Source organism: Schistocerca gregaria, chromosome 2 (assembly GCF_023897955.1).
Source record: "Schistocerca gregaria isolate iqSchGreg1 chromosome 2, iqSchGreg1.2, whole genome shotgun sequence".
NCBI lineage: Eukaryota > Metazoa > Arthropoda > Insecta > Orthoptera > Acrididae > Schistocerca > Schistocerca gregaria.
Window position 1 is genome coordinate 26522285 of NC_064921.1, and position 12016 is coordinate 26534300.

A 12016-nucleotide genomic window follows, 5' to 3' on the forward strand; every position below is an offset into this window, starting at 1 on the left:
TATAGTACAGCTACTTCATAACGCGATATTATCTTGGATTTTCGTCGGGATCACCGTCCAAAGTTAAAATAAACACGGATTTGACAAAACCTTCTCGAATTCTCATTAACTTTTCGAATGCAGGTAATTCAGAAACTCTACCTCTATGGTATGTCTATGCATTAGAGGAATGTTCTCTACTACGAATCGCTACGAATGTAGGCCCAGTTTTTCAGGCCAAGTTTTTCAGCGACCACCAAATCATGATCTGGTAGTTTCACACGGTAGTTAAGCGTGCATTAGCATTGCTACTTCAACATTTGCTGCTTTGTCACCGGTCGATAAAAAGAATACTTGAGCAGGGCCCAAAATTGAAGCTAAAGATTCAAGGTTTCTTATTGTATATTTACAGAATTTGCCATCTTTATGCTATACAAGTAGCATAGAGTCTGGTCTGTGCAATTTAACGGGCGTAGTTACCACGTGCTTTTTTCCCCTTCCTTTCTACTGATACGTCTGGTAAGAAATACTGAGTATGGCCTTCGTCCACTGATAGTATAGCGTTGTTTTCGTTAAGTCGTCCATTGTTTTGCAGTACCTTAAAATTTCAGAGCGGCGCGAGTCAGCTGACCACCAAAAACGTCAATCTCCTTTATGACTTCGAGTAAACCGTATTGTTTCGTTCTGCACTAGGCAGACCAACAGTATTTGGTTTTAATAGCTGCTACAAAGTCCAATTACTTTCACAGATTTCTAGATTCTTGGTTCTTTTTGGTTAAGAATTTTTTGTCGTCCCGCTGCCCTGAGCTTTCTGCTCAATTTATTCCTATCGACCATATTTCCTTCATGCTGTTATTTTTTCGTCGTTGCTTTTACAGTCGCTACGCCAGCATCGCGTACTAACAGCAAGCTTTCGGCACATATTCTAGTACTATTTTATTTGTAGAAGTGCTGTGACTAGGCTTTGATTTAGTACTGTTTCACGTAAGTGGCTTCCACTTCATTGTATATTAATATCTTCAGTGTCTTCTGGTGTGTCGTGTTTGCTTCCTTCCTGCAATTACACTGAAGCGCGAAAGAAACTAGTATAGGCATGCGTGTTCAAATACAGATTTATGTAAACAGAGAGGATACGACGCTGCGGTCGACAACGCCTATATAATGCAACAAGTGTCTGGCGCAGTTGTTAGATCGGTTACTTCTGCTACAGTAGCAGGCTGTCAAGATTTATGTGAGTTTGAACGTGGTGTTAAAGCCGGCTCACGGGTGATGGAGCATACCATCTCCGGGGTACCGATGACCTGGAGATTATACCGTACGGATATTTCACGAGTGTACTGTGTATATCAGGAATCCGGTAAAACCTCAAATCTCCGACATCACTGCGGCCGGAAAAGGATCCTGCAAGAACGAGACCAACGAAAACTGAAGAGAATCGTTCAGCGTGACGGAAGTTCAAAATGGCTCTGAGCACTATGGGACTTAACATCTATGGTCATCAGTCCCCTAGAACTTAGAACTACTTAAACCTAACTAACCTAAGGACATCACACAGTCATCACGAGGCAGAGAAAATCCCTGACCGCGCGGGAATCGAACCCGGGAACCCGGGCGCGGGAAGCGAGATCGTTACCGCACAACCACGAGCTGCGGACAACGGAAGTTCAACCCTTCCGCAAATTGCTGCAGACTTTAGTGTAAGTGTAAGCTTGAGAACCATTCAACGAAACGTCATCAATACGGGCTTCCGCAGACGATGGCCCACTCGTGTTCCCTTGATGACGGCACGACACAAAGCTTTATGCCTCGCCTGTGCCCGTCAACAAGGACATTGGACTATTGATGACTGGGAACATGTTGCCTGGTCGAACGAGTCTCGTTTCAAATTAAATCGAGTGGATGGACTTGTACGGGTATCGAGAGAACCTGATAAACCCATGGACGCAGCATGTCAACAGGGGATTGTTTAAGCTGAAGGAGGCTCTGTAATTGTGTGGGGTGTGTACAGTTGGAGTGATATGGAACGCCTGATACGTCTATATATGACTGTGACAGTTGAAACATACGTAAGCATCCAGTCTGATCACATTCATCCATTCATCTCCATTGTGCTTTCCGACAGACTAGGGTAATTCCAGCAGACAACGCGACACCTCACACGTGCAGAACTGCTACAGAGTGGCTCCATGAACATCCTTAAGAGTGTGAACACTTCCGCTGGCTACCGAACTCCACAGACATGAATATTATTGAGCATATCTGGGATGCCTTGCAACGCGCTGTTCAGAAGAGATCTCCATCCCTCGTACTCTTACGGATTTATAGACAGCCCTGGAGGATTCAGGGTGACAATTCCATCCAGCACTGCTTCAGACATTAGTCGAGTTCATGCCACGTCTTGTTGCGGCACTTCTGCTTGCTACCGGTGACCCTACACGATGTTAGGCAGATGTACCAGTTTCTTTGGCTCTTCAGTGTAAAAGTCAACATGTAAAATGTTGAATATGGTCGTTTAATACAATATATTATAAACTAAATGAGTCTGAATAATCCAGCTACACGATAGTGAAAACCGCACTGGAATCGATCATGTACTTTTCAAGATCACAAAGACAGACAAAATATGCGGTTTCCGACTTGCTTTATAGTAAGTAGTGGATAAAAACGGAGCATAGGTGACAGGGTTTTAGGGTTTTTTTCAGTTTGCGACGTAATAAATATAGAATAATGTAAAACTCTAACTTATTTGTTCTGGTGGTTTTGAGAACGAAGGAATTTTTGGGAAAAAATCTGTAAATGTTGATTTCATTTTCGTCAATTTTAGTTGCAATTCTTTGATTTTTCGAAGCCACGTTGTTTTCCACATTGTTACTACCTTTCAGACATCGCCGTGAGGTGTTAACTTCGTCTTATATATTCTATTTTTATCAGCATAAGCTGCGATAATGAATACCTAAATCAATTTTTTTTTCATACTAAATTTGATACATAAATCGAAAATCACAATAATAGAACTAAGAAAAACATGCCCGTCACTCACACAAAGTCAACTGCCGACAGAATAATGGGAACAGTTCAACGTAAACGAAATTGGGGTGGCGTTAACTTTTGTCAGGTCCTCAAAGGCGGTGGTGGCCTTTCGGCGAGTGTCAAAGGCGGCCTACGCGCGGGACCGTAGGTACAACGAGTGTAAGCAGCGAACCCACGCGGTCGCCACGTGTCCAAAAGTGAGACAGATTTAAACCTCAATACTATTGATGGTCGTTGATATTTTAAAGTTTTTGTCTTCACTTGGAGTTCGCGCTGTAAAAATATGTATTGAAAGGCCGCGAACAGATTCGCCATCTTGGTGCTCGTTTGATATTTGAGCTAGGAACATGGCGTTAAAAAGTTTTTGGTGTAGCCCTGACCAGCGGCTATTCATTCGAACGCCTGCCTTACTGCAGCCAAGGTACAGTATATTAAGCAAAATTTGAATGACGAAGCGGAGCTGGCGCCCTGAAAACTGGTCGAATCGATTAATTTCTTTTGCAAAACGCTGTAACTGGGCTGACGTTAATAATGGCACAATTTGTACGTGCACTATTCGGATTTTACGTGCTTAAGCAGTCACCCTTAAATAACTCCGGACTGGAGCAAGACTGACGGTTCATATTTGGTCCACCAGAGTATCGGACCTTGGTCTAACATAATGTTTAACCGTCTGAAAATATCTTTTTTCCGTTTGACTGATGAACTCTTCCGTTTTTAAGGTATGCGATTGTCCAGCCTTGTCGTGTTGCAATCTTTCTTCGTTTGAATTTTACGTGCATAAACAACACATTATCCTGGAAGGTATTTGGAGGGCACCATTTCTGTACTTTCAATTTCTACGAATCAATTCGAACTTTGCACGATAAATGGATAAAGCCAAAAAGAATTTCTTTTATCCAATAATCGTTATGACTTGCCGAGATGCGGTGATTTGAAATCGAGCTAAATGTAGCGCATAAAACCCGTTCCTCCCTGAATTGAATGCGTAGAAACGGTTTAAAGTGAGTCACATAGATGAACATACATTCTTATGGTAAAATAGCGAAATTTCTTTCAAAAATCTGTCTTCACTGCTTCATTCGCTTTTTGATTTTTTTATTATTTTTTTTATTTTTTACGCGCGCCACTTCTACTTTTCAAACTTGGGCGAATCGGCTCAAATTTCGTTACACGGTCGACAAATACATGTAAACTAATGGCAGTCCTGTTTTGTGAAAGCTTGATGCGTTGCTATGACACAAGCACCATAGTTCGAGAGACAATAAAAATACCAATACCGTATAAATCGTCGCGCGAGTGAATAAAAATCTATATTGATTGCCAAGCCATGTCTGTCTAACATCAAAACTGTGCAACAGTAAAAATTGGGTACCAGAATAAAAAATGCTCTTATCACTGCACAAAAAGTGGCGAATATGCACTGGACAGAGATAGGAATGTGAAAGAAGGGAACTTTTCGACTACCCTGGCTCCTTGAAAGACATTTAAATCAAAACATCTTGACATGTTCGCGTTTCTTCACGAGCTAACCCTACTTCCCCAGCACAGTGTATCTCTTAGCTGCAAGGTGTTGACATTCCCCATATTGCACTTGATAGGCCAAAAACCCCTATCCTGTACCCAAAATCCAGGTAATCTGACGGTCATAGTAAATAATATCATACGGCTGAAGAGCATAATTATATGTATCCATTGCCCAACGTGACAAACGTCATGTTGGCCTTTATCGTGTACTTGACAGGGTGCATTGTACTGTACTACATGCTATGGATACTAATACAAACAAATAAAAAGCATGAAAAGTCGGAATGTTCTGATTAAAATGTCTTTGGAGCGGAAGATAAGTTGAAAAGTAAGTTCCCTTATGTCACTAACTCTACTCAAGTCATAATCGCCTTTATTGTGTTATTAAAGGAACGAATTTCTGTGTGGTACCTCAGATTTATACATGTAACCTCACGAAGTTTATGTGACCACTCTCGCCCGCTACCGCCCCCTCCCCCTTGTCACACGATGTCACACTTTCTTACTCCTTCCCTCCTCCTTAACGCATGACATAATTTATGGATGGCCCCTTATCAGGTTACGAACTCATATGCCGCCTAAACACACACCGTCCATTGATCGGAAGTGACTCTTCATCGATCCTCAGATTTCGTTTGGTCGATAACATTTCTCAAGATGTCCTGCGAAATGTCTCTGAATGCCGTAAATATATCTTTCTCTCTTCAGACAATTCATCACTGATAATCACGCTGATATCATCAGCTTCTTCCAGTACTTGAATAATTTCTTCATTTGTCAATTTTCTCTTAGTCATTGGAGCAAACATTGCGGAAATGTAGTCAACAGTGAACTGTTAAGGCAAGCAAAGAAATAAAAAAAAGTAATAAACGAATGTTAGAGACTCGGCACAGGTATTAATGCATGAGTAGTTTTTAAAAATCATATTAGATATAAAAACAATACAAAATATTATTGCTTATCAATTATAAGAGCGAAACACGATACTAGGAGAACAGGTAAATGATATTCCAGTACAAATATTTAAGCGTAATAAAAAAGAATATAGCCACGCGGGACAGCCGTGAGGTTTGAGGCGCCTTGCCACTGTTCGCGCGGCTGCCGCCGTCGGAGGATCGAGTCCTCCCTTGGGCATGGGTGTGTGTGTGTGTGTGTGTGTGTGTGTGTGTGTGTGTGTGTGTGTGTGTGTGTGTGTTTGTTGTTCTTAGCATAAGTTAGATTAAGTAGTGTGTAAGCCTAGGGACTGATGACCTCAGCAGTTTGGCCCAATAGAACTTACCACAAATTTCCAATTTTCTAAAAAGAACATACGATTTTCTATTTGGGCGACGACAGCTTAGGTACATGATAAAATATTTTTACCGTTTTTTTTAAAAACATTAAAACCTTCTACAATAACTTTTAGATAATCGGATCAGCTGTTACTATTTCCTTTATTACAGGAGGACACACAGCGGATTTCGAGATAATTTAATCGATCCTCAGGTGTAGTCATATAACTGATATACCGTTGGTTCGTAAAAATACACAGTCTACGAACGTTCGGATGTCATCCGAAGGGCCAAAACCCCCTAAATTGGGTTGTCACAGGATAAAACATGCGTACATGAGCTCGCAGTGCTCACGTACACCGCCTTCGCCTGTTACCCACTGAAATTTTTGTTGTTTTGACTTGTTGCAGATATCCAATTTAGGCCGTTCTAGACATGTGAACGCCATCCGATCGTTGGGAGACCGTATATTTTAACGAATCGACGTTAAATACAAACAGCTCTAGCAGTTTCAAGTACTCCTCCAAAACAGACCTTCTGCATCTTTAGCTCTGAAATTTTCCTTTATAACACCCCCATGAACCATGAACCTTGTCGTTGGTGGGGGGCTTGCGTGCCTCAGCGATACAGATAGCCGTACCGTAGGTACAACCACAACGGAGAGGTATCTGTTGAGAGGCAAGACGAACGCGTGGTTCCTGAAGAGGGGCAGCAGCCTTTTCAGTAGTTGCAGGGGCAACAGTCTGGATGATTGACTGATCTGGCCTTGTAACAATAACCAAAACGGCCTTGCTGTACTGGTACTGCGAACGGCTGAAAGCAAGGGGAAACTACGGCCGTAATTATTCCCGAGGGCATGCAGCTTTACTGTATGATTAAATGATGATGGCGTCCTCTTGGGTAAAATATTCCGGAGGTAAAATAGTCCCCCATTCGGATATCCGGGCGGGGACTACTCAAGAGGATGCCGTTATCAGGAGAACGAAAACTGGCGTTCTACGGATGACGAGCGTGGAATGTCAGATCCCTTAATCGGGCAGGTAGGTTAGAAAATTTAAAAAGGGAAATGGATACGTTAAAGTTAGATATAGTGGGAATTAGTGAAGTGTGGTGGCAGGAGGAACAAGACTTTTGGTCAGGTGACTACAGGGTTATAAACACAAAATCAAATAGGGGTAATGCAGGAGTAGTTTTAATAATGAATAGGAAAATAGGAATGCGGGTAAGCTACTACAAACAGCATAGTGAACGCATTATTCTGGCCAAGATCGATACGAAGCCCACACCTACTACAGTAGTACAAGTTTATATCCCAACTAGCTTTGCAGATGACGAAGAAATTGAAGAAATGTATGATTGAATGAAAGAAATTATTCAGATAGTGACGGGGGGCCAAAAATTAAGAGTCATGGGTGACTGAAATTCGAATGTAGGAAAAGGGAGAGAAGGAAACGTAGTAAGTGAATATGGTTTGGGGCTAAGAAATGAAAGAGGAAGCCGCCTGGTAGAATTTTGCACAGAGCACAACTTAATCATAGCTAACACTTGGTTTCAGAATCATGAAAGGAGGTTGTATACATGGAAGAACCCTGGAGATACTAAAAGGTATCAGATAGATTATATAATGGTAAGACAGAAATTTAGGAACCACGTTTTAAATTGTAAGATATTTCCAGGGGCATACGTGGATTCTGACCACAATCTATTGGTTATGACCTGTAGATTAAAACTAAAGAAACTGCAAAAAGGTGGGAATTTAAGGATATGGGATCTGGATAAACTGAAAGAACCAGAGGTTGTACAGAGTTTCAGGGAGAGCATAGGGGAGCAATTGACAGAAATGGGGGAAAGAAATACAGTAGAAGAAGAAAGAGTAGCTCTGAGAGATGAAGTAGTGAAGGCAGCAGGACAAGTAGGTAAAAAGACGAGGGCTAGTAGAAATCTTTGGGTAACAGAAGAAATATTCAATTTAATTGATGAAAGGAGAAAATATAAAAATGCAGTAAATGGAGCAGGCAAAAAGGAATACAAACGTCTCAAAAATGAGATCGACAGGAAGTGCAAAATGGCTAAGCAGGGATGGCTAGAGGACAAATGTAAGGATGTAGAGGCTTATCTCACAAGGGGTAAGATAGATACTGCCTACAGGAAAATTAAAGAGACCTTTGGAGAAAAGAGAACCACTTGTATGAATATCAAGAGCTCAGATGGAAACCCAGTTCTAAGCAAAGAAGGGAGAGCAGAAAGGTGGAAGGAGCATATAGAGGGTCTATACAAGGGCGATGTACTTGAGGACAATATTATGGAAATGGAAGAGGATGTAGATGAAGATGAAATATGAGATACGATACTGCATGAAGAGTTTGACAGAGCACTGAAAGACCTGAGTCGAAACAAGGTCCCCGGAGTAGACAACATTCCATTGGAACTACTGACGGCATTGGGAGAGCCAGTCCTGACAAAACTGTACCATCTGGTGAGGTATGAAACAGGTGAAATACCCTCAGACTTCAAGAAGAATATAATAATTCCAATCCCAAAGAAAGCAGGTGTTGACAGATGTGAAAATTACCGAACAATCAGTTTAATAAGCCACAGCTGCAAAATACTAAGTCGAATTCTTTACAGACGAATGGAAAAACAAGTAGAAGCCGACCTCGGGGAAGATCAGTTTGGATTCCGTCGAAATACTGGAACACTCGAGGCAATACTGACTTTAGGACTTATCTTAGAAGAAAGATTAAGGAAAGGCAAACCTACGTTTCTAGCATTTGTAGACTTAGAGAAAGCTTTTGACAATGTTGACTGGAATACTCTCTTTCAAATTCTTTAGGTGGCAGGGGTAAAATACAGGGAGCGAAAGGCTATTTACAATTTGTACAGAAACCAGATGGCAGTTATAAGAGTCAAGGGACATGAAAGGGAAGCAGTGGTTGGGAAGGGTGTAAGACAGGGTTGTAGCCTCTCCCCGATGTTATTCAATCTGTATATTGAGCAAGCAGTAAAGGAAACAAAAGAAAAATTCGGAGTAGGTATTAAAATCCATGGAGGAGAAATAAAAACTTTGAAGTTCGCCGATGACATTGTAAAGGACTTGGAAGAGCAGTTGAACGGAATGGACAGTGCCTTGAAAGAAGGATATAATATGAACATCAACAAAAGCAAAACAAGGATAATGGAATGCAGTCGAATTAAGTCGGGTGATGCTGAGGGAATTAGATTAGGAAATGAGACACTTAAAGTAGGAAAGGAGTTTTGCTATTTGGGGAGAAAAATAACTGATGATCGTCGAAGTAGAGAGGATATGAAATGTAGACTGGCAATGGCAAGGAAAGCGTTTCTGAAGAAGAGAAATTTGTTAACAATGAGTATAGATTTAAGTGTCAGGAAGTCATTTCTGAAAGTATTTGTATGGAGTGTAGCCATGTATGGAAGTGAAACATGGACGACAAATAGTTTGGACAAGAAGAGAATAGAAGCTTTCGAAATGTGGTGCTACAGAAGAATGATGAAGATTAGATGGGTAGATCACATAACTAATGAGGAAGTTTTTAATAGGATTGGGGAGAAGAGAAGTTTGTTGCACAACTTGACCAGAAGAAGGGATCGGTTGGAGGACATGTCCTGAGGCGAATCACCAATTTAGTATTGGAGGGCAGCGTGCAAGGTAAAAATCGTAGAGGGAGACCAAGAGATGAATACACTAAGCAGATTCAGAAGGATGTAGGTTGCAGTAGGTACTGGGAGATGAAGAAGCTTGCACAGGATAGAGTAGCATGGAGAGCTGCATCAAACCAGTCTCAGGACTGAAGACAACAACAACAACAACAACAACAACACTCTGTGTTTCTTTGGTTAGGTTGTTTCTAAGCACTATATTACTTAACATCTGAGGTCATCAGTCCCCTAGAACTTAGAACTACTTAAACCTAACTAACCTAAGGGCATCACACACATCCATGCCCGAGGCAGGATTCGAACCTGCGATCGTAGTGGTCGCGGGGTTCAGACTGTAGCGCCTAGAACCGCTCGGTCACACCGGCCGGCAGTGTTTCTTTAATGGGTTAAAAAAACATAGCTATGAACTTTACTGAAAACAAATGACAAGTACTCGAACCAGGATTTTCTGCTTTATGCAAGCAGTCGTCTAGGTACTTACGTTATCCGAGCATGCTTCACAGAGAGACCCCAAACTCCCATATGTACCACTGCCTACTTTCCGTAGTACTCACGCAAAGATGTGATTTCTGTATAGGGAAAGACTTGTTTAGTTTTATACATGCTGTGTCTGTTCTTTCCGGAAGAACAGGCACCATTTTTGACCCAGCAGTCACTTTGAATTAAGAAAATTGGCTGCAAGTGGCCATTAATGTAAAAAAATGGGGAAAGTTGAAAATTTGTGCTGGATCAGTATTCGAACGTGGTTTCCTGTTTACTAGACAGTTGCTGTGACGACAAAGCTATGGGGACACAAGGGCACAAGGGTCGTCGCAACTGCATGGACTACCCTAGCACGCCTCCCGTCATACCAAATTTCTCAACTTATCCCCACACTAATGTAGTGCCCGTTGCCCATTATCCTCATTATTTGCAGAATTTCGACAGTTCCTGCAAGAGTTCGAACCCGGTGTGTATCTGCGCTGAAGAGACTACACTGAAAAGACCAATGCACGAAATCGTATGGGATGTCTCAGGGGTCAGAGCCTCTGCCTAGTAAGCACGCGACTGAGGTTCGAAGCCCAGTCTGACACAAATTTTCAGCTTTCCCCGTTAATTTGCGTCAATGCTCACGCGCAGCCAAGGTCTCTTATTTATTTGTGTTTTATTTCGTTTTCTTGTCAGGTTAGTGCAGTGCCTGTATTCGGCAGTGTCTGTAATGGTCGATGCACTGTTCCTTCGGACGTTCACACAAGAAAACAAGCCAACATAACCTGGTTACTCACTATACCGCTTAACGATAGATGCCAATGGCTGTCGGTCGGGAAGTGTGGCTCCTTGACGGCGGCAGTCATTTATTTCCGAGAGTTTCACAGTTGCCCTCTGTTCTTCCCAGTGCAGCCCAGCAGCGGCCATGCTGTGCCAGTGTTGCTCAAAGGCGAAGAGTAGCACGTCAGGCCCCGACGAGGAACCTGCAGACGCAGCCCCTGGTGTAGACAGTGTCGTGGCTCTGTCGCAGGTAGGTGCAGTGGCCAGTGCGGCGGTGCGGCCTGGTATAGCTGTGGGCGTCTGTCAAAGCCTCAGCGCTCTCGTTGAGTGTAGCTGCACTTAGGCTTGGCCCCAGAAATCCCTGTTGTCGATTGTCGTGATAGTGACGCAGAGGACCCTCCAGACGTCAAGGCAATACTTGTACTGACCATGAGTGGTGGCGCAGACCCTGATCCAAAGTTTAACAGCTCATAGATGGGCAGAACAGTTCTTCATTAATGGAAGATAAGCCCAGTCCTCATCTTCGAGTAGTGATGGGTTCACTGATAGGAATGCAACTTGCAAAGTTAAAGTTCCCTCCACTGCCAATCCGTTGTGCGGAGTAGACCCGAACTTGGCAGTGGCTGCTAACATCTCGTAGTATTCATTGGGTCATCTTGCAACTAACAGTGCTGAACTTTCATCAGTATCGGTGATGCAGATGGAGTGGCCAGACTTTGAGAGGAAATGGAAGGAAGGCAAGGGTTTTATAGCTATCGGTGACATGATGCCCTTGTACTGGTAACCGAATGTGCTACCATTCTGTAAGCCTGTCTATATGTGAGGCCTAACGCTTAGTTGCAGACCTTCAGAGCATTCTTTTATGCAAAATTTGCACTCTGAAGGAGTTGTTGCGGCGTCCATATGTGCAGTTACTACATGCAGCTCTGTTGACAAAATAGCGTTGTCTGCATTGCACTGTTGTCAAAGTGTTAAATCAGGTGTTGCTAACTCTCTCCCACAGTCTGAGACAATGATCTCCCTACGTGTTTGTGCTTTTGCTGTTCCAAAAGTCGATGCTGGTTATGTCATCATTACATATGCGATAGGCATGCTCCACTCAACATCTTTGTAGTCAGTTTCAACAAAACTTTATTCCTCACTTAATTATTATTGTGCAGTGCAACAGTACTGTTGATAATATAGGCAAATGTTGTGCTGAGTCGAAGGCTTTTAGGAAATCCAGAAAAACGGCATCTACCTGACTGTCCTGATGCATGGATTTCAGGATGTCGTGTGAGAGT